The sequence below is a fragment of the Pan troglodytes genome, chromosome 2, assembly GCF_028858775.2.
Source record: "Pan troglodytes isolate AG18354 chromosome 2, NHGRI_mPanTro3-v2.0_pri, whole genome shotgun sequence".
Lineage (NCBI taxonomy): Eukaryota > Metazoa > Chordata > Mammalia > Primates > Hominidae > Pan > Pan troglodytes.
In genome coordinates, this window is record NC_086015.1 from 67,328,607 (window position 1) to 67,352,998 (window position 24,392).

The 24,392-nt window shown below is 40.3% G+C and overlaps 1 protein-coding gene and 1 long non-coding RNA gene across 3 annotated transcripts in view; both read left to right on the forward strand.

The window, feature by feature from the left end:
- Positions 1–24,392, forward strand: part of SYNPR (synaptoporin) — a 336,983-nt gene that overhangs the window by 72,819 nt on the left and 239,772 nt on the right. The gene's annotated exons all lie outside the window — the stretch shown is intronic.
- Positions 541–15,531, forward strand: LOC107970673 (uncharacterized). Its single transcript, XR_001713405.3, has 4 exons — positions 541–3,066; positions 6,318–6,412; positions 12,081–12,175; positions 12,996–15,531. It is a non-coding gene; the product is annotated as an uncharacterized LOC107970673 (long non-coding RNA).

Sequence of the window (24,392 nt, forward strand, 5' to 3'; positions counted from 1 at the left end):
ATGAATAGATCTGTGAAAAATGACATTGAGTAGTTTGATAAGGATTGCATTAAACCTATAGATTGCTTTGGGCAGTATGATAATTTTAACAACATTAATTTTTTTTTTTTTTTTTGAGATGGAGTCTCTCTCTATCACCCAGACTGGAGTGCAGTGGCAAGATCTTGGCTCACTGCAACCTCCACCTCCCGAGTTCAATCAATTATCCTGCCTCAGCCTCCTGAGTAGCTGGGATTACAGGCACGCGCCACCACGCCCGGCTAATTTTTGTATTTTTAGTAGAGACGGGTTTCACCATGTTGGTCAGGCTGGTCTCTAACTCCTGACCTTGTGATCCGCCCACCTCGGCCTCCCAAAGTCCTGGAATTACAGGCGCGAGCCACCGCGCCTGGCCAACAACATTAATTCTTTCAATCCATAATCAAGAGATGTTTTGCCATTTGTTTGTGACATCTACAATTTCTTTCATAATTTTAAAATTATTTCTTTTATAATTTTCTTTGTAGGGATCTTTCACCTCCTTGATTAAATATATTCCGAGACATTTTATTGTTTTTGTAGCTATTGTAAATGGGACTGCCTTCTCGATTTTGTTCTAAGCTTTATTGTTATTGGTGCATCGAAATGCCACTGATTTTGTGTATGTTGATTTTGCATCCTGACACTTTACTGAATTTATAAAATTTGTTTTTTGGAGGAGTCTTTAGGGTTTTCTGTTATCTGGAGAATCCAAGTTCCTTTTTGAGCATTTTGAGCATCAACTGCCTTTGCCCAGTAGGTGGCGAAAGCGTAGAAGGTACAGCTGTACCTAGTCTGAGTACCAGACTGCCGTTTTGAACTTAATTTTGATTTTTGTCTTTTGGTTTCATTTGCTTTCTTTTATTTTTGTCTTTTTAATAAAGGCAAATGCAAAAAATAAGGTAATCCACTGAGTTGTCCATGTACATTTAAGGTAATCAAAATTTAAATATAACTTTTCTTAATATCCTGGCATTATATTTCTAAAATGCAGGTCTTTTGCAGTCTCTTTAAACTAAAGCTAACTGATAAGAAGAGCTAACATATCATGATCTTACATTATACTGTCTCATCTATGACATTTTAGGAAAGGAATCTTAGTAATAGGAACACATTTTCACACTTATAATTATACACAGTATTTTCAAATATTAAGGGGAAGGGAAAACAGGTAGAGGTTAATATTATTCTACACACACACACACACACATACAAACACAATTATTAACTCTATAGGGGAGACTATTCCCTATATATACAGCCTTTATAGAAAAGATGACTCATAGAGACCCAGGCAGTTGCCAGACACCAACATCTCACTCTCATTGGACCTGCTACAAGCCCTGTGCTGGGGATTGACATCAAGTGATGAACAGCTCTGTCTTCTTCATATTTTTTTTGCAAGTGGGACTTCAGACTATATCGTGATAGGAGGAGAAAGAAAAGCCATATTGCTAAAGCTGTGTGTGTATGCCTGTGTATGTGTGTGTAGTGTGTGCGTGCATATGCACACATGCACTTTGCAGTGAAGAGAACAGACACTGCACTATTATGCAAAACAGCCAAAGGGACTAGGCAAAAGTGTAAGTCAAATGCCTGCAGGGACCAGGCAAATAAAATGAGTGCATAAAACAGGCTGGCTGTTAGAAAATCAGCAGTGTGCTAAACGGAAATGACACTTGCACTTGCTATTGACACCACAATCGGAAATATACATGTATGTGCAGGGGAGACAGACAAACATACTGTAGCAAACTGGAGAACCCTTGTCCCTCCTAATTAATAGTTGGGCCAAATCATGTCTATAGCTTGAATTGGCCCCCGAGCCCATCAGTTAGTGACTTCTCGACCTCTGTTCAAGGTGCAGCTCCTTTATGGTTACTTATTCTAAATCCTTTCCTTGTTTTACCAATGAGGAATCTGACCCTCAGTTGGGTTCCATTTAGGTCATATCCTCACTCTCTTGACTGTGTGCCCCTTATCAGACATTATGCTTTCTTGCATTTTTTTTCTCTAATTAGTCCTATTTACGTAGTAGACTGTCCTAAAGTGAACAGTTGTCCCTGATCTTCGTTGGTTTTACAAGAGGAAATGCACTGAACATCTCAGAAGCCAGAATTCTGAGTGATCTGCCCAATTGATCTTGGCCGATTTAACCCTCAGAACAGATAAGCACCATAAGTACTGCTCATCTATTTGTTGTTGTGTTGCTCTTTTCCTCTGCTTACTTCATCCAGTTTCAGGGGTAACAGGACACTTGACATTCCCTGCTTAATGTGTTTGACAGTTTGAGTTCAAGTTGCAATACTGCATACTTCCAGTAGAGGGTACGTGTGCTTTTCAAATCAAGTGTGAGTGCACCCTAGTAGGGAATCATTCTAGCTCGCTTTCCCGTTTCCAAGAAGCAAAGATTCTTGGTTCTTTGTTGCTTTAAGAAAATTTAGGCCAGGTTTTCCTTAGACAAGGAAATTGAAATTAAAACAGTAGCTCTTTTTAGTTTTTCTGGCAATAGAGATCAAATTTGGGAGCAGTGGGTGATAACACTGAGGAATGTTATCTGAGATGACAAATTCCTGAAGGTAAATGTGACATTTGGTTTTATTACTCTCAGACTGCTTTTATAGTAATAGCATATGTAGGATAACGTTCAAAGATTATCTAAGATTTATAGATTTCATTTATTGAACAATATTTGCTAAGAACCTGCCTGCTATGTCACAAGTAAAGTTCCAGGCACTGGGGATGGAGTGGTGACAAGATAAAGCCCATTCTTCCTGTCCTGGAACTTAATAAGTTCTAAGTGGGGGAGAGATAAAAGAAGTAGTGAAAGAATGAATGATAATTGACTCAGATACTGAGAACTGCTAAAGAATGAATGATAATAGACTCATACAGTGAGAACTGCTAAGATGCTAGGATCGGCAGCATGGGTGCTGTGGGGCAATGTGGGATGGAAAATATGAAACCTGCTCTCTGGGGAGCCGACCTGAAGGAAAGGAAGAAGCCAGCCTGTGAAGACCTTGGAGGGAGTGCCAGGCTGAGAGCACAGTAAGTCCAAAGGTCCTGGGGTGGAAACAGAAAGAATGCCAGTAAAGCTGGGGTGTGGTGCGCACTGAGGGGAGAGGGATAGGAAATGCGGTCAAAGAGGTGAGCAGGAGTTGATCATCAAGACTTGAAGGCTTGCAAGGAGCTGTTCTTTTTTTTTTCCCATACAATTTTAGAATTTTAATGTGGGAAGGATTCTTGAAAATCCTCTCACCCAGTTCTCAAAGTGAATAAAAGAATCTCCTGAGGAGCTTTTCCAACCGGCAGATTCGGCTGGAAAATCTGATTTAGAGGCCTATAGTGAGGACTGTGGATCAGTATCGTAAAGCTCGATGGTTCAGATGCAAGTAGTCCACAGATCACCTCTTGGGAAAGCACTTATCTATCTGTTAAGGTTCTATGTCTACAAGCAACAGAATTCAGTTCCAGCTAACTGATGTAAACAGAGAATTTGTTAAAAGGCAACTGGGAAGCAAATAGAAAAAAGGGGACATTGATGAACAAGACCCAAAAATACTTCAGGCACCTAGGTTTGCAGAAACAATGGAGAATCCTTTATGTATTAGTCCATTTCACGCTGCTAATAAATAAATACCCGAGACTGGGTAATCTATAAAGGAAAGAGGTTTTATTGACTCACAGTTTCACATGGCTGAAGAGGCTTCGCAATCACGGGGGAAGACAAAGGAAGAACAAAGGGATGTCTTGCATGGTGGCAGACAAGAAAGCATGTGTGGGGGAGCTCCCCTTTGTTAAACCATCATATCTCCTAAGACTTATTCACTATCATGAGAACAGCACCAGAAAGACCTGCCCCCATGATTCAATTACCTCCCACCGGGTCCCTCCCATGATATGCGGGAATTATGGGAGCCATAATTCAAGATGAGATTTGAGTGGGGACAGAGCTAAACCATATCACTTTGTCTTTTTAATTTTATTTTAATTGACAAATAATAATTGTATATATTATGTAAAGATGGTGGAGAATCTTTACAAGACACTGCAATCTGGAGAGCAACTCCATTCCAGGTTCTTTGTCTCTCAGTACAGACTACTTGCTCATTCATTAACACAGAGTTGCTGGCATCTGCCAAGTGCCAGGCAGTGTGCAAGGCACTGGTGATACACTGATAAACAAGAGAGGATAATTTTGTAAGAAAAACACAAATAGAGTGTTACAGGAATTCAGAGGAGTAAGGGGTTGCTATCAACCCACAGTAATTAAAATGTCTTTCCTAGGAATGGGATATATCTCCCTTATTTATCTCCTTCCACAGGGAGGGGGATCTAGTGAAGCTGCCTAGAATTAGTGATGCCACAGGCCACCTGCTAAATTGGAAACTCTGACTTTGGCTTGACACCTACTATGTTTTAAGCATCACATTCTGGGCTTTTGGGGCATTCATGATGAATTAAAAAGGCTTTGTCCACACAGCCCTAAAGTGGAGATTTGGGAATTAGCCAGTAGTTGAATCACGATGTGGACAGATCAATCGGATGATTCAGGTCCTAGGCAGTCACAGTCCTGCCTGACTCACTGATGACTCCGATCCTCCTCTTGCAAGTGCCACTTTAAGCAAACTGTCCCCTCCACTTATAAAACTTAAGTTTTACATCATTTTCAGCTGTTAACACCTCCAGCTAGGCAAATGAAGCAGGCTTCTTAATGTTAGGAGTGATGATATGATAAGATTCCATGCACAGACATTTTCTTTGTGAGATGATATCCAATTTTTGTGTGAATTTTAATGCACAAAAATATAGTGCTGTCAGATACTTGTTTTTCATTTATTTGCACTTCAAGCTTTGTGTTGCTTTTGGATCAACTAATGCTTTAAATGTGAAGGACTTGGTTTCCTTAGGAGGCTGTATGTATGAAAGAGAGAAACACAGATTCTGAAATCTGGCTGTCTGGGTTCATATCCCAGCTCTGACACTTATTAAGCTGCCAGAGAACTTAAACAAGTTGCTGAAGAACCTCTCTATGCTTGAGTTTCCTCACAAATAACATGAGCATTAATAATAATAACCATCTTATAGAGTACATTCATTAGTGATTACCACAAAATGCTGCATAACAAGCCACCTTAAAATTCAGAACATTAAAACAATGATCATTTGCTATTGCTTGCAATAAATAAGGGGCAATTGGGATTTCAGTGGACCACTCTGAGCTTTGCTGGGCTGGCTCTGTAAAGCAAACCCTAACTGCAGGGTAAGGGTTTGCTTTCCTGAATCATCCAGCGGATCCGTCCACATCATGATCCAACTGCTGGCTAATTTCCAAACCTCCACTTTAGGGCTGTGTGGGCAAAGCCTTTATAATTCATCATGAATGTCAAACCTAACTGCAGGTTAGAGTTTGCTTTGCAAGTCCCTTGTCCTCTTTGAACCAACAGACTAGTAAAGATGCTCTTCTCATGGTGATGGCAAAGACATAACAAGGGCAAGTGGAAGCACATGAGAAGTATCCTTGGATCCCTTAGTAGGAAGAACTTCAAACTCACATGGCAAAGGGAGTAGATAAAGAGAGAAGTGAAGTGTGCACGTAACAGAGGGTTATTTTGAGAATTAAATATATTAATGTATGTTGGGTGCTTATGAAGATGCCTGACATAGTAAATACTATATCAACGCTTGCCTTTCATCATTATTCTTGTTCAAATGTCTTCTGAGTGTAGAAAATACTGCAGAAATGATCATTTGCATCTTCAGGCAGAATGGAGCCTGCTTTATGAGCTACTGACATGCATCTTTATAGTAACCACTATCAGAATTTGTTGAGCACTTTCACATGTATTATCTAATTTGATCTTTGTAGCAAAGCTGGGGAGTATGTATGCTTTGCCTTTTGCAAATAAAGAAGTAGAAGCTCAACAAATGAAGAGTATCTTACCTAAAGTCCCAGAGCAGGCCAGCCATGGTGGCTCACGCCTATAATCCCAGCACTTTGGGAGGCCAAGGCAGGTGGATCATTTGATGTCAGGGGTTCAAAACCAGCCTGGCCAACATGGTAAAACCCCATCTCTACTAAAAATACAAAAATTAGCCGGGCACGGTGGCACACACCTGTAGTCCCAGCTATTCAGGAGGCTGAGGGCAGAGAATGGCTTCAGCCTGGGAGGTGGAGGTTGCGGTGAGCCAAGATCATGCCACTGCACTCCAGCCTGGGTGACAGAGTGAGACCCTGTCAAAAAAAAAAAAAAAGTCCCAGGGCAATTGATTTGATTTCACCCAATGTTTGACATCAGAGTCTGCTGCAGTGAGATTAAGACCAGCATCTACTGGAGGCTACTGAAGGACCCAACACCCCAACTTCCAGATCATTCAGATTTCCAGAGCTAGGGTAAGTGCCATTGGTAATGGCTTTCCCACTGATTGTTCCACGTCCTCATGGTCCTACCTCACATTTCACACTCACCAGCCAGAGTTATCCTTTGAAAATGCAATTTTGAACATACTATTCACCTGCATGAAATCCCAAATGACTCCTACCACTTTCAGAAATCTTAAAGGTTCTGAATTTTCCCTATAACTTCTGATGCACCGCTCCCTGCTTTCGTTTTCATCCTCCATGCCCTCCCATTCTCCGTCACCTCTCAGTGCTTCAGTACTCTGGCCCCCCCAGCCAGTGCTCAGCCCCCTTCTCTGCCACACAGCCTTTGCCAGTGCCTGGGCCTCCCTCTCCCTCTCCCCTTTGCTCTCCACCTAGTTAACTTTGACTCATCCACCATGTCTGAGCTGGAAAATAACTTATCAGTTCCTCATTGCACACGTTCTCTTAACAGCACTTGTTACAGCTGTAACCCTGTGTTGGTATTGTTTGATTATGAGTGTCTTGGAAACTCACATCTGCTTCAGAGTCTTTAGTGCAGATATGATGTGGTTTCTCTGCCTGTGATCTTCTCTGCCCCTTTTCAGTCTTTGGAATTCCACATTCCCTCCTACTCACCCTTGGCCTTAGCTCAAGCTCATCTCCTCAGGGAATAAGACATCATGTTGTTCATCCTAAGATGCTCATTCTTCTCCTCTTACTACTTATACTTTAAATTTTTTTTCACTGTCCTTTGTGGAAGTCCAGAAGCTCCATCAACTTGGCAATGAAGGCCATGTTGGCTGTACTTTCCAGCAGTTAGTACAGTACCTGGGGTGAGGAAGCTTGATTGGAGCTTATCTTACCAAATAATCCTGGGATCAGAAGGCATCAAGAATGTGTTAACCACCACAGTCTACTTGGACAACTTCTATGGTGTTCTTCGGGCCTTTATTCAAGGTGTCCACTGATATCATGGCATTTATTAAACACTCATTATGTGTTAGACAGTATGGTAAGTGCTTCACAAATTCCATCTTAGTTAATCCTCACAATGACCCTATTAAGATTCTGTTGTCATTACCTCTGTTACAGATGAGGGAATAAAACAGAGAGACAGATTAAACAATTTGCTCAAGGTCAGTCAGCAGTGGTGTCTTCCCTGAATCCCAGACTGGGTCAGTGCCCTCCTCAGTTCTCTGTGCCCTCAAATAACTCATTGCATTTATTATTGTCATCATTGCTCTTTTCCTATGAATCTAAGAAAGCCAAATGGTCACACTCACCTTTCCGGTCCCCATGTCTATATGTTCCTGGCACACACTAGGTACTCAGTTAATGTTTATTGAATGTGAAACATATTTCCCTGACACAAACTTATAGGCAGCTTTAGAAATGGAAAAGGAAGAATTTTTCTCAACGATGAAGGCAAATAAAACAAAGCAATAAGTCAATATATGTGAGCAAATCTGAAGCCCAGTATTACAATACAGAAGTTAAGCAGGCTGGCTCTAGAAGCAAAATATCCAGGCTGTAATCTTGCCTCTTTCTTCTAGTTATATGAGCTTGGGTGACATATTTAACCACTCTTAGCCTTCCATTCCTCACATGAAAAATGCTGAATGCTCCACAGATGATGACAATAATTATTACAAATCTTTGTGACTCTTTGTGATCCTTTACTTAATGCTAAACATTAGTGCCCTAGCTTCTCACATACCTGGAATTGGAGTTGGGTTTCTCAGCTTCATCAGAGTCCTGGGGCCCATTTCCTATCCCTGTTCATCGTTGTACCTGTAAGGTGAGCTCCACAGCTGCTCTGGTGCTCACACTATCCCTGCTTGAGACCAGAGATCCCTCCCACCCCAGACGTCCCCTTACCAACATCTCAGGAATCTCCATTTGTGCCCTGGAGCATGGGCTTTCTCTCTCTTTTTTTCCTCTCTTTTGAAGAATAATCAATGTCCTGACATTGGAATGGTTTTTACCCTTCAGTGATGCTGCTTTTCTTCCATCTCAGCTAGCCATGAGTCTTTGGTTTCCCTTAGTAGCTAAGGACGTCACATTTTTATGTAGCTTTTATCCATCAGGTCTTTTGGAAAACTAGATAAAGCATTTCCCCACTGAGTTCCTTCTTTTAACTCATCTACCAGGCCACAAGAATCCCCATTCCCTCCCTGCTGGATTCTCATTTGCAGAGCATAGGTGTCTGTGTGTCTGTTCGGGGGAGAGGGAGGTAGGAGTTTTCTAGGTTCTGAGACTCAGGAGATTTAACTATTAAGTGTGTACATGAATCACCTGTGGGCTTTATAAAATGCATATTCTTGGGCCTTACTCCTAAAATTCAGATTCAATTAGTCTATTTGAGGCCCAGGGATCTGCATTTTGATTAGCATCTAAGGAGATTATGCTTACATGAATTAACACTTCCCTATACTTCATTATGACTGAATGTATTGGCAACCTGACATCTCCATTCACTTTGTGACACAGCCACATTTTTCCGGGAAGGAGTGGCATTTAATTGTCATCTTATAGTGTAGGAAAAAGTTGTACTAAAGAAAAAGGAAAATCTTTTCTTGCAAATAAACAGAATTGAGGGTTGAGGAGTGATTCATTTGCGTAAAATCTGTGCTATGACAGCTTTTTGCAGTATAGGGTGCCACATTCAATGGTAAGCTCCTTGAGATTGGGCACTGGGTGTTACACATCTTGTTACACCTAGGAAGCAATCAACAAATGGCTATTGAATGATGAATTCATTTCCTGTGTGTGCTGTAACAAATTACCACAAACTTAGTGGCTTAAAACAACACAAATTAATTATTTTACAGTTCTGGAGGCCAGAATCCTAAAACGCAGGTGTTCACAGGGCTGTAATCCTTTTGGAGACTCTAAGGGAGCATCTGTTTCTTCGCATTTTCCAGCTTCTAGAGGCTGCCTGCATTTCTTGGCTCATGGCCCCTTCCTTGCATGGCTCCAATCTCTGCTTTTGTCATCACATCCCCTTCTCTAGCTCTGACTTCCTGCTTCTTTTAATAAGGACAGGTGATAACATTGAGTCCACCTGGATAAGCCAGAATCATCTCCCATCTCAAGATCCTTTACTTAATCACATATGCAAACTCAGTTTTGCCATGTAAGGTAACAGGTTCACAGGTTTCAGGGATTAGAACATGAACATCTTTAGGGAGCTATTATTCTATATATCCTCATAACACATGAAAAAAAAATACCTAAGAATGAGGACATTGTTCAGTTGCATGGAGGGACTGCAACATTAATTAGAACTGAAGTTTAATTAACACATACTATGTTCTATGCACTCGTCTAGATATTTCACATGTATTATCTTAATCCTCAAAACAGAACTCTAAGGTAGGTTCTACTATTATCCTCATTTTATAGATAAGGAAACTAATCCTAGTAAAGATTCTCTCCTGAACTGGCATAGCTAGTTTGTGGCTGAGCTGAGATAGTAACCCAGGCAGTCTGACATTAGAGCTGTTGAACATAAGCACTTTAAAATCCGCCTCTTCCACTTTAAAATCCTCTTCTTCCCTGAGTCTCTAGAGTAAAATTCTTATAATACCAATTAATAGTCTTCCATTATTTTTTAATGATACTAAGTGTTGTTGAAACGTTTTACTTTTTATTAAGAAATTAAAATATTTTCCGTGTATTTTTTCAAAACATGTGTATTAAACTTCTACTGAGTACCAGAAACTGTGCTGGGCTCTGGGGAGCATAGGAGTGAGCAAGAGAAGCACCTTCCTCTTTCTAGGTAATGACCTAAGGGGAGGCTGACCTTAAATAAGGAATTCACAGGACCATGTTTTTGATATCATGTAGATAAATCTGACCAGATTCTCCAAACAGGAGACTTTACCTGCATGAGAGAATTTGAATGTGAATTAAATTTCTGTACCACTCACAGAATAACAGCTTCCCCTCACCTTATCAACCCAACCACACTACCGTTAGGAGAACTTAACCAAGAGTTGAGTTGTTTGCACATTGCAACAGAGGCTCAGTGTAAAATCACAGCGTGCTACCAGAAAATAAAAAGCAAATTCTCTGTGACTTTGAGATGCCTCCTGAAATTTAAGGTTGGCAACTGCTAGCACTCCCAGAGAGATGCCCTTTTCCATTTGAAGTCTGTGCCTCTCTCTCCTGCCTTTTCTTGCCACTGTGAGGTCACTTTGAGCAGTACTCCATGGCCCCAGACTTTTGGAGCTTTCTTGTTAAGGAGACAATGCAGGTAGCAGCTCTGTAGTATTCTGACTTTAAACAGGGGGTATCTTACAAACAGATCTGGCCTCAAGTCCCAGCTCTGCCCCTTATTATCTTTGTGATTCTAGTCAAGTTTCCTAACATCTCTGAACCTCAGTCTCCATATTGATATGGTGGAAATAATAATAACATTCATTAGTGTCTTTGGCTATAAACAACAGAAAATAACTTTGGTAAATGTAAGAATTTATATGAAGTTATGGGTAGCTTGCAGATTCAATAAAAATCTAAAGAAATAGACTCAGAAAGAATCAGAATCAAGCAGCCCTGGTGATTTATCAAGCGGCAATTTATAGCCAGTCTCATCTGATTCTCAAATATACATCACAGCCACTGCTTTTCTTCTGAAAATCTAGACTTATGCATCAAACTTCTGTGTGACATCGCCACCAAAATGGATCATAAGTGTCTCAGATTAATATTTACAAAATAAAATATGTAATTATCTCTCCAAACTCCAGCAGCCCCTATTCTTGTAAACATACACCCTTTCACCCAGTTATTCTAGCCCAAAATCTCGGAGACATCTTCACTCTCTTTTTCTCACACACCATGTTCAGTCCATCAGCAAATTCTTCCCATCATCCCTTCAAACTTATACCCTGATTCTGACCACTGCTCACCTCCCACAATGGCCTGCCAACCAAGAGCCCTCCTATCTTAACTGGACCATTGTGATGACTTATTTTCTCTTCTCCCTGTTTCAACCGTTGTTCCTGTCTCAAAGCTGTTCTGCACATGACAGCCAGAGGAATTATTTCAAAAATAAAATTAAAGCATGTCTAGCCTTCTTGCTCCCTCTAATGACTTTCTATTATGTTAAAAGTAAAACCCAGTGTCTTGATCTTGGCCTATAAGACACAATATCATCTGGACACTAGCTACATCTCCAAACTCCTTACGTAGCATTCCACCCCTTGCTTGGCACATTAACCTCCTTGATGTTCTTTGAACATACTAGTTCATTTCCATCTTAGGGTCTTGGTATTTTCTAACTCCCCTTGGCCTAGAACACTGTCTGGCCACTGATATTCACATAGCTGACTTCCTCACTTCATTCAGATGCAGAGTGCCCCCTTAAGGAGCATTACTGACTGCACTACCTAAGATATTCCCCCTATATATCTTTTCACCATATTTTCTAACTCCTTACATTCTTGTCCATAACACTTATTGCTATCCAAGATCACCCATGATGTGTGTGTGTTTGCGTTTATTGTCTGTTTAATCATTAGAATGTAAACTCCATGAAGGCAGGAGATACATGTATTTGGTACATTGCTGAAATACCAGATGGCTTCCTGCACGTAATGGACAATCGATAAATATTGGAATAAATTAATGACTATATTATAATGTCACTACTGAGGTATACAGTTGCAACTATCTTTTACATTTCATTTCTTAGTGATTTGGAAATATCCAGGAGATTCAGAATCTTGAAAATCTCCAAGAGTCTCAATGGCCTATGCTGGGTTATATGCCCATCTTGATCAGGGCAAGGTAAGTTTCTGTTAAAATTACACCAGCAGGATGGTGTGCAATGAAGGAATTGTGGTTCCCTGAAGGTAGCTTAGAGTGGTCTTACCAGGAGAAGGAAAAATGGATATAAGCCAGGCTCGGTGGCTCACGCCTGTAATCCCAGCACTTTGGGAGGCCAAGGTGGGTGGATCACAAGGTCAGTAGATCAAGACCATCCTGGCCAACAAGGTACATGTTGAAACCCCATCTCTACTAAAAAAAAAAATACAAAAAATTAGCTGGGCATGGTGGCGGGCTCCTGTAGTCGCAGCTACTCAGGAGGCTGAGGCAAGAGAATGGTGTGAACCCGGGAGGTGGAGCTTGCAGTGAGCAGAGATTGCACCACTGCACTCCAGCCTGGGTGACAGAGCGAGACTCTGTCTACAAAAAAAAAAAAAAAAAAGTGGGGGGGGATATAAAGCCAACACAACAGGTGTTCAGTTTATATTACCTCCTCATAAGATTATTGTGAGGGTGATGTGGGCCGCAAAGTACATACAGATGATAGCTGTGATTGCAGTTATAGTTATTATAGGGTGCTAATTAACTTAAGACTTCAGTCAAATATTTCTACAAATATATATATACATATTTCTACACATATATATATGCATGAGTATACACAAACATTGTATTGTCCTGTAAAATAAGAAATTGGTGGCCTTATGGGGCAACTCCTGAAAAAATAGCTAATATTATTAGAATATTTTTGAGGATAGATTAAATATTTTTAATGTTTGCCCATATGCAATTATTTAATTAATTATAGAAGGAATTCCATTCTCTATCCCTTTGGTTTTAGGTGTAGCCAATTGGCCGGTTATGGCCAATAAAATGTGACAGTGATACATGCTCCTTCATACAGGACCATTTAAGGGCTGGTGCATTATCTCCCTGCCATCTTCCCCCTCCTGCCATAACCAGAGGTGTTCAGATGGTGAAGCCATGCTCACTCCGTGTCTCTGAATGTGTGCGTGAAGAAAAACTAGCCTAGCATGTGATGGACATACAACATGAGTGAGAAATAAACTTCTGTTGTTTTAAAACTAATCAGATTTGGTGTGTTTTGTTGTTGTTGTTGTTTGTTTGTTTTTGCTTTTGTTTTTGTTTTGCTACTGCAGTATATTCAAGCCTATCCTGACCCAAACAGGAAGTTTTAACTGTCTTTTTCTCATATTAGCAACCACTAAGTGACAGGCACCATGTTAGGAAACAGGTTTCCTAAGATAAATAGTACAATAATCTCTCTATTCTAGCTTCATGGACGGGTTTATTAAGAAAAAAAAATGGAGCCTACCATGTTGCCAAGCCCAACACTAAGCCCTAGGAAAAGAAACGTGAGCAAGTAAAGTAACCTTTATCCTCAAGGATCTTAGAGTCTGGTGGACTAACACTGAATAATTATATAGCAATGACTGTATAATCACAGTTGTGATTAATGCTATAGGGTGAAAGTACTGCATGCTGACAGGGAGGCCTAACCTAACTTTATTAAGGTGGGTATTAGGAAAGGCTTCCATGAGAAGAGGCCTTTCATGCTGACACTGAAATAATGAGCAGAGATCTCAGCCTCTATCCAAAGATGCCAATATGTTGATCCTACTTTCCAAAATCTGTTCCTTTTAGTACCTTGATTCTAAAATTGCTCTATACCTTCAGTCTTTTACTAGACATATAATAAGAAAAAATTTCATGGAGAGCAAAAACCATTATCTAAATGATTCCTGAGGAAGGAGACTGCCACCACCACTAGAATTATCCAAACAATTGCAGGAATATGGAGACTGAACTGTAGTAAGTAGAATGTCTGTAATATTCTTATGCAAATAATCTACATGGTAGCAAATAGTACTTTTGGGTTTTGTACCATTTAGAATAATGTTCTTGTGTACCTTACTATTGGAAGCCAGCATTATTTCCCATAATTACCACTTACCTTATTGCTATTTGGTGCTGTCATTTAAAAATTTTTTACTTTGCCCGGCATATGTTTCAGTAGAAAATATCAGCCTCTTAATGTTATCAGCCTTTTAAATTAATTGTTTTCTTCTAGGGAAGATTTCAGAAAAAATAATAATAATTCCTCAGGTTTGACTGTACTTCACAATTTATGCATTATCTCTCTTGCATGTTAAAACCACCTTTCAGGATAAGCAAGGCTGGTAACATATATTTCTTCCTTTTAAGTGAGAAGAATTGTCTCTGAGAGCTTCTGAGACTTTCTCAAGGTCTATAGCTGGTAGGTGGCTGAACCACGAAGCAAACTCAATACTGGTGATAACTCAGTTTAGAACGAGAGGAAATGTATTCATGATCTGGCAGCTGAAACATGTAGGTTTGGGTTGTTGCTCTGACATTGACTCTGTGTGATCTTAGGCAAGTCACTAAACATCTCTGATCCTCGTTTTCTTCTCTGTCAGATAAAGAAAGATAACTAATTCATGGGGTAATTACTTGGATTAAATGAGATGAGCTGTTCTTTACTCATGTGGTAATTTATTTGGTTATTCATTAAAATATTACTCGAATCTCACTAGTGCCAGGTACTGCCTAGATACTAAGAACACAACCCTAGAATGTCCATACTTTCAGGTTACAGTGAAAGTGCTATAAGGCTCATATAATACCATTTCCTTCCGCCCAGACTCTTTTTATAACCTCCCAAAAGGATTCATTGCTTGCATCAATTATAAAATTGTGCATGATAATGAGGAAGAATATTAAGTATGAAAAGAAAATTTATCACCACAACCTTATTACTTCTATTGTCACTGCTACCCCTGACGATGCAGATCCCCTGATGTAGAAGGGTGAGAAAATATTAACAAATAGTATTGACTAACAATAATACTGGAGTTACTATCTGCAAAAGCTTTTCTACACCAAACTCATGTTTTCTATTTATCCTGTCAAAGAGAGTGGCCACTGGTCTAGAAATATAAAACATACCACTTCTAAAAATATTGAAGCTTCATAAAGATGGAAAGGCAGAAATATAAATCAGTTCATTTATCTTATTCTGAATAAATTTCACTTTTGTGCAAGGTATTAAGAGAGATTTTCAATTTGCTCAGATATTGGTGATGCTTTTAAAAAGGTGGGGTAATGAGATAAGTGGATACAACAACATATAGGTTTAGGAGCTTAATGTCAATTCACAGCCATATTGTAGGACAAATAATCAAATAGATAAAGGGCTTATGAGCTCATGGAGAAAGAAGAAGTCATACTAGAAATATCAATTTTGCAATTTCTTTTTTAAAAATTTGGCTTCGAATAGTCAAAAACATTGTAAACAGTTATATCTGGATGGAAGTAAGAGTTTAGATGAAGTTACCCCAGAGTAAAAGTAAGTTAGAAGAGGATAGAGTCAGTGAATTCTTAATTGGTTGAATTATCCAGTATAAATTATGGATTAAAATCAACTGGAGTGTTGATGGTCTCTGTCCTTGGTCCTGACCTATTCACTGCCACCAACTACTTGTATTATTAAGACTTCTAGAAGTGGTTTGTATTTAGGAGTGGATCTGAGTCATCTGAGAAGAATGTAAAAAAATAGTTGTTTGGATGTGCCATTGGAAATTATGATTCAGTAGGCATGAGATGGGATGTGGGACGTGGGATGTGCTCTATGTTAAAGAAGTTAACCTCATCAATCTAGTAAATGAAATTAGGTTACAGGATAAATGAATATCCTTGGTGGCTGAAATATGGTCTCAAGTGACCTGAATAAATTGAAATAGGGGCCAAGTTTAATAAATGGCATTAAAAATAGAGATAAATGAAAAGGTTGACTTTGGAGAGTCTAAAAACAACCTGCACAAGTACACGAAAAGGGAGTGATCACTTAAGATCAGTAATTACAGAAACTATTTAGGGAGGATTAGCTGGCTGCAGGGTACACACATACCAGCAGAGGGCTGTGGCTTTCCAACAGAGCTAATGTCAGCTGAAGTGCAGGATATTGGCAAAGGGATGAAGTTCAACTGTATAAATTGTAATTTACCTCTCAGACTCTACCACATGACATCATAACTTTGAAGGTTGTGTTCAACAACCAGAAAAATATAGTTTCAAACTTGAAGGTATTTAAGTGGGGTTCCATGGTCCCCAGGGTTCCATAGGGATTCTTCCTGACTGGACGTGGGGGTGGGTTGTGGTGGGGGACAGTAGCGACAGTTCAGCACTCCCACTCCAAAGGAAGCTTTGATTTGAGCACTATTGCTATGATCTGTTTTACATTGTAGGTGTCTATATAGAGGTTCGCATAGGAAGTTTAATTTTAAATTTGGTTAATTAAAAGTTAACATGGGGAAATAAAACTGAAGAATTACTGATGAGAATTTCAGCTTTACAATTTGTTGACAAAAATATCACAAGGATATAGTTCTTTGAAAGATACTGAAAGAGGAAAGAAATAAATTCAGTTCCCTTTTAAAGAAATATATTCAGTTCTCTTTTCGTTAATTTGAGGAAAAGAATGTTATCCAGGGCAGAAAGGACCTGTATTTATTCAAAAGATATATATTTTTTCTAAGGCGATACATATGTATGTGCATGTGTGTGTGTAAAATGGGATAGACAAAAACATTCTTTTATTACATTTTCTATTCAGCTGAAAAGCAATGTGAACATGTTGACCTTGGAACCACTTCAGAGTGATGAGTCCATTAATAGGGGCATACCTCATATTCTGAATATTTCTCACATAAACATGGTGAGCAAATGATCTGTGGGAAGCTATTGATGTTCTATTCCCTTCTTTCCTTTGCTGCAGCAATAGCTCTTTGCTATTTTAAATAATACTGAACACTGCCTGTGCAATTCATAAATATTTGCATTTAGTAATTATATCAATAAAAGATTTGGAAGACTGAATTAGGCTGAATCCATTTTATTTTCTGAAAAAGAGACAGAATCTTAATTAGCTTTAATTCTGGTACTCATTAACCCATATGTAATCTCTGGTTATGTATTGAATTCAAGTACAATCTAAATCTTTACAAGACATTCTTGGAACAAAACCGAGGGGTTTTTTTCCCTATAGGTTTATTTTTCTCCTAAAATGCTAATTTTCTCTTGGGAGGGGTGATAAGAGGAATATTTATGGTTTTAAATAAGCTTAGATGATCTTTATCACTACAATACTAAGACTAGAATTAAATAATTTCACTATGTTATGTAAGGAAAAAGGCCAAGTGTAATATAAACCAGAGAAGAAAAGCCACTCTAGGAAATTTTCTGGAGCATAATTTCATATGAAGTATGTGTACTTTTATAGATAACAGTTTTACCTAGTGATTCATCCTTTGTCATTTATTGAGGAATGGTTTTCTATGTTGTTTGCTCCTGTTAAGAAAATAAACCAATATAAGACACAATTCCTTCTTGCTGACAGGTCACCAATCCAGCTTAGAAAGTAGGAGATGGCTACACTTGTGAGACCCTTATTTTTATAGTTTCTATCAAAGAGTTACAATGAGTGGTCCTGAGTAAGAGTCATAGTGCCATTTCTGAGAACTGACTCTGTGCCAGGCACTGGAATTTTTGCATAAATCACATTCATTCTTTATAACACCTAGTTTTGAAAATAAAAACACCTGAGCCATTGAATGGTTAAGAAACTTGCCCCAAGGTTACACAGTTAGTGTACAGACTGAAGATTAAGTGAGCAATAATAATCACAGTGCTTGGCATATTAGGTACTTCATAAACATTAGTTGACAGACCAGGTGGTGGTGGCAGTAGCAATAGTGTGTGCCAGTATCCTTCATAACAACCCTGTGAGCTATGCACACTATATGTTTAAAATGGACAAATACCATTTTGCCTTTTGTCTATAATTTGTGGGCATACCTGGAAATTCTAGGCCAGATGTGAAACTTCAAGATGGATCTCCTAGCACTTTTGGGGTTACAAACTCCCCAGCAAATTTGAGATTGTTTAGATATTATCCAGGCCCACTGGGGAAAGTAAGGAGTAATTTTATATTTTATAATACCAAGTTGAACTTTGAATTTATAAGTGAGAATCTTGTAAAAATTCAGAGTGTTGAGTTAGACAAAGACTCCTACATAAATACAGTACATTCTGAAGTTTGGAAAATATCCTCTAAGCATCACTGTTGAATTATTTATTTATTTATTTATTTATTTATTTATTTATTTTAGATAAGATCTGGCTCTATCTCCCAGGCTGGAGTGCAGTCCTGCGATCTCGGGTTACTGCACCCTCCACCTCCCAGGCTCAAACCCTCCCAACTCAACTTCCAAAGTAGCTGAGACTACAGGAACATGCACCATGCCCAGCTAATTTTTAGATTTTTGGTAGACATGGGGTTTTACCATGTTGCCCAGCCTCGTCTCAAACTTCTGAGCTCAGGTGATCTGCCTGCCTCGGCCTCCTAAAGTGAGTGCTAGGATTACAGGTGTGAGCTATTGCATCCGGCCTTGAATTATAATTTAAATAATTCATGAGCTAGTTACCAATTTTAATCCTAATATTTCAACTAGGGAAACAGGCCCAGAGATGGTAAGTGACTTTCCTGGGAACATAAAGCTTTTAAGTAATAAAATAATAACTCACACCTACATGTTTCTTCCCATTTCCCCAGATCTGAAGTTTGGATTTTATTTTTAAGAGGGCAAGCATAATCACTGACGATTTTCTGCAGGAAGTGACAGTGATAATACTAGTAGTTAAAGGTTAGTATTGCCGTGATATTTTACAGAGATTGGGTGGTAAGGATCAAGTAAAACGGAAATTAGAGGCATAGGATCAGTTTAGAGGTTATTACAGCAATCTCAGTGTGATAAAAACTGATGTATTGAGAAACGAGACATTGATTTTGGCAGCAAGAAATTTTTAAAAAGTAGAGATGAGCATCCATGATGTTTAGAAGGAGGATTTATAGAATTTAGTGACAGGCTATGGAGCATTAAAGAGAGAGGTGTTTGCCTGGACCAAGAGCAATTGCAAAGCTGAGAACTATGCACGTTTCATTCACAGATATCTGCCTTGGTTAGCACATTGTCTGCTTCCCAGCAGAGGTTCAGTAAATACTTGGATAATACATTAATGAGTGACCAGTGGTAGTGCCAGGCTTTGAGCTGAGTGTCCTACGGGGAAGCAGAGAAAGAGTGCAAGAAAGGGCGCTAGTTTGAATGAAAGAGGAATGTGATGTTGCATATGCTGAGTTCCAGTTGAGAAAATTGAAGATGAAGAGCTTCAAGTTGGATGTAAAAGACCCAAGTTCTGAGGCAATTCAAGTCTGGAGATGTCACTGCAGGGCCACTTGTGAAAAAGGCAATGATTGAGTTACTTAAAGGGACAAGATTTTCTTAAGATTAATGGGGAAGGAACAGGCCAGACGAGTGAATCTGGACCTCAGAGAAGCAAAATTAGGAGAAGGAATAACAAAGAGTCCTATGGAGTATAAAGCCATGGTCATTAATGAAGGATCATATTTTCAATCAAAGGTGGCAGTGATGGTGTGCAGTGCTACAGACTGAACCAGGAAAAATAGAATGAAAAAAATGGCCTTTGATTTTGGCTGAAGAAGTTTATTGACAGTTTTGGAAAGAGGTATTTTATTTATACAGTGTTGCTTCAAGTCAGATTGTGAAGATTTGACAAGTGATTGTGTTGCTGATAGACATTCAAACAAAGCTTCAACAAGGACATTTCTTAGAGTTGAGAAGGACACCTTACATGAAGATGCTGTTGTTGTCAAGATAGGGAGAAATAAATCCTCTGTACTCATGGTCTGTGTTATGAGCTAAATCATGTATCTGCAAAATTCACAATTTGATGTCTTAACCCCCAATATTTCAGAATGTCACTGTATTTAATGGTAAGTTCTTTAAAGATGAGTTTAAGTTAAAATGAGGCCCTTAGAGTGGGAACTTAATCCAATATGACTGGTGTCCTTTTAGGAAGTGAAAGAGGCACCAGGAACATGCATGCACAAAAGGCGGCCATGTGAAGAGGCAACAAGAGGGTGGCTGTCTGCAAGCTAAGGACAGGGACCTCAGGAGAATCCAACGCTGCTGACACTTTGATCCTGGACTCCAGCCTCCAGACTCTGAGAAAATAAAGTTCTGTTGTCAAAATCATTTTGCCTTGGCAGCCTGAGCAAACTGATAGAGTCTGCAAAATGGAGGAGGGGGTTAAGTGTGGAAAGAGGGGCACCCAGTATAGGGAAAGTAGATCTCAGAGAATATATGTACCTGCAAAAACAACATAAAGTCAATTGAAAAGTTAAAACGATTAAATGCTTATGGCCAAACAACATAAGCTATGTGATATTTCTTTATCTTTTACTTTTCTAAAACATTTTAATATTTGTGTTTTCCCACTGGATGCACCAATCCAATCCTTTAAAGTTTGGAACCTGGTGTTCAAGCTTCGTAAGATGGAATCAATTTTCCATTTTGCTGTCTTTGTGTTGTTGTCTCTTAACAAACCACTACCCACTGGTGTGAAGGCGAAGCAGAGAGGCTTTGACATTGCTCTCAAAGCCTTCTATGTCATTATTTTTTATTTAATTGTAATTGGGACAACAATCAATCAGCTAATACCATATTTTGCTTATATTTTTAGAACATTTTTAGACTCCCTTTATGTTTCCTTAACACTGTATGGAATTCTGAGGTTGATTTGAGTTCATGAAGACTAAGAAGAATTTTCTTCCTCACCTAAGGAATCCAAAGATTCTTGGAGCTTCTTCAGGTTCTCGTCTTATCTCATGACCATTTTGAAAAGAGGGTCATGAATGAACCATTTTGAGTTACTTCATTTGAATCTTACTATCTAAAGCAGGGAATAAAATTTAAAACCTGTTTGTGAGGCTCTGTCCTTGTAGATAATCCACATTCTTTCTCATTTTTGATAGTGCACATAATCAGCAAGCAGCTAGACAGCTGGAGGAGATACGTAAATGAGAGAAATTTGTAGATGTCCACATGAAGTGGACATGTTAATCCCCCTTTATCCTCTAAAAGCTTCCCTAGGGGAGGCATTTCTCTGCCCTGTGGAAGATGTTTTTTTCCAAAGCTAGCCCAAGATGGGAACAATGATATTTTAAACTTGGCAAGATTTCATTTAGAAAATCAGGCCCTTGAGACTGCTCTGAAAGGATTGACTCTGCCCCCATCTGGGATTTATTTAATCCTTTCGTTGTTTCTTAGGTGAGTTTTCAAAAAACACATTGACAAGCTGTCTAGTGTGCCAATAAAGAATCTATTGGATACTTCCTCTTAATAGAACTTCATAATCTTACTTCTGTAGATGTCTGAAAAGTGGAATTTGTACTCGCCCAAAAAATTATGCTGAAACTTAACTGTGGTAATTGTATACTGTGGTGTTTAAAATGGACAAATACCACATGGCCTTTTGTCTATGATTTGTGGGCATAGCTGGAAATTTTTAGGCTGGGGGCATAATTTCTAGATGGATCTCTAAGCACTTTGTGGGTTAAAAATAGTATCTTCTACTCTCCTGCAATTTTGAGGTTGTTTAGATATCCAGACCCGCTGGGGACAGTAAGGAGTAATTTTATATTTTATGCTATCAGGTTAAATTTTGAATTCATAGGTGAGAACCTTGTAAAAATTTAGAGTGTTGAGTTAGAGAAAGACCCCCATATAAACACAGTGGATTCATAAACCCAGAAAATATCCTCTAATCCCTATTGTTGAATTAGAATTTAAATACGGGGGAGAGCCAAGATGGCTGACTAGAAGGAGCTAGCGTGCACTGCTCTCACGGACAGAAGAAAGAGTGGTGAGTAAACCCTAGACCTTTAACTGGAACATTCAGGTGGACACATTGGGATTCATCAAGGAAACAACCCACGAACGAAAGAGAGGAATGAGACAAGACAACCACCCACCTGGGATGGCATAGAGCCAGAGGAGGCCCCCATACCTTGGAAAAATGATGAGTGAGTGAGAGTCCCCAGGAACCTACACTTCTACCATGGACTTCTGCAACCCTGGGCTCAGGAGATCCCCCTGTGAGCCCACTCCACAGGGGCCTCCAGACTGACACCGAGAGCTGTGTGGAGTCTGGTCAGAGAAGTCACTCATGCACACATGCAGTCCTAGGAGCCTTGGATCCCCAGGCAACCTGGCATTAGCCACTGCAGCTCTGGCAGTGGGGGAGGTCAGGCTCCCTTGCACATCTCCGGGAAAGAGGCAAATTTCATGAGGCTGAGCAGTGAAGAACTTCAGGTTTCACCTTGCAGCATAAGGCCCACTGGCCTGGGACACCAGCCACCTACTGCCTGGGCTTTCAGACCAGTAGCAGCTCTGACTTCCCTGGGACAGAGCTCCCAGAGGGAGATGCAAGCCACTATTTTTGCTGCCCTGCAGCCCTAATTGCTGCTGCCCTCAGGTTCTAGAAGGTGTGTGGTGATTTGAGACTGATACAGCTCCCCAGCACAGCACAGTTGCCCCACAGAGAAGTGGCCAGACTCTTTTCCACCTGAGTCCTCGTTTCAACTTCTCCTCACTGAGTGGGACCCCGGACCTCGGACTCTAGCACAACCACTCTGGCCCCACCTCAACACTTTAGTTGGAGGTGGTTCTACATTTCACTGAGGAGGAAATCACAGAGACAACCCACAGCCCGTCTGCCACTGGAGCTGCAGTAGTACCACCCTAACCACCCTCAGGATGGGGAAGGAACAAAGGACCTGGTTGCTATGCTGGCATTTCCCACACACAACAGCCACCATGCAGAGAGGAGCCCAGTCTCTCTTCCCTGCAAGCCCTCAATCCCCACTCTTCACCAGACAGCCCCCGGCTTGGGACCACAGAACAGCCATCCCATGCATGGTTGAGTATATCCACAGGTAGAGGCTCTATGTTTCCCTGGGAAAGGGATCTTAGAGGTGATCAACAGCCCCTCTGCCACTGCCACGACAGTGGTTCTGCCACTGCTGCCCTCAGTCTGAGAAAAAACAAAAACACATAAAAACAAAAACTATGTCCAGCATGACACAGTCACCATAGACAAGAGTCCAGTCACTCCTCCCTGTGAGCCTTCCACCCCCTGCTCCTCACCAAGTGAAGGCCCCAGCTTGAGCCAGCAGCACAGCCACCCCATCCCTGGCTGAACATTTCCAGTAGCGGTGGCTCTGTGTATCTCGAGAGGGAGCTCCCAGAGGCAACTGAAAGCCCCTCTGCCACTGCCACTGCAGTGATACTGCCTTTGCTGCCCCTGGATTGGGGAAGTAGCAAAGACACTGGGTGCTTTAACCATGACTCCAGCAAGCTGCGGTTGTCCTAAGGAGAGAGGCCAGTCTGTTTCCCCCATCCCCCTTTCCCCCACAACCCTCGCTCGTCACAAGGCACAGCTGCCCCTGGGTTGGACCCACAGCACAGCAGTTCCACCCCAGGCTGATCACACTGATTAATAGCAGCTCTGAATCTCTCTGGGATAGAGCCCCATGAGATAGGTGAAAAGTCCTCTGCCACAACCACTGCCAAGATCCCTTCCCCTGCGCCTCCAAGCTGGGGTGAAAACATAAAGCCTGAGCTCGCCCCAAGGCTGCAAAGTGCAGCCCAGAAGAGTCAAGCAAAGATCTGCAGCTAGCACTTGAGTGGGAGAGGAGCCCACACTCTCAGAGCACTGAGAAAGAGCACAGCTGCATTCATGAGGAAATATAGAGGAGCCATGTGTCTGAACAAGAGCCTACCAACTGGCCATTTAGCTTATCTACTGGATCACAGCCCAAACTTCAACACCAAAAATCCTTTGATAATGTACTCCCTTGTGAAACCAAGGGTGAGAACTCAGCTACAAACCCCCTGCAAAAACCCCCAGCCCTCTAAAAACATCCAAAAAAGAAGTCTACTGGCTACTCAAATTACACCATAGTTAAAGGAAATCATCCCACCATAGATGAGAAAGAATCAGTGCAATAACTCTGGCAGCTCAAAAAGCCAGAGTGTCTCCTAATCCCGAAAGACCACACTAGTTCCCCAGCAAGGGTACTTAGCCAGGCTGAAATGGCTGAAATGACAGAAATAGAATGCAGAATATGGATAGGAACAAAGATTATTGATATTCAGAAGAAAGTTAAAACTTAATTCGAGGAACCTAAGGATTACAATAAAATGATATAAAAGCTGACAGACAAAATAGCCATCATAAGAAAGAACCAAACTGATCTGATACAGCTGAAAAACACACC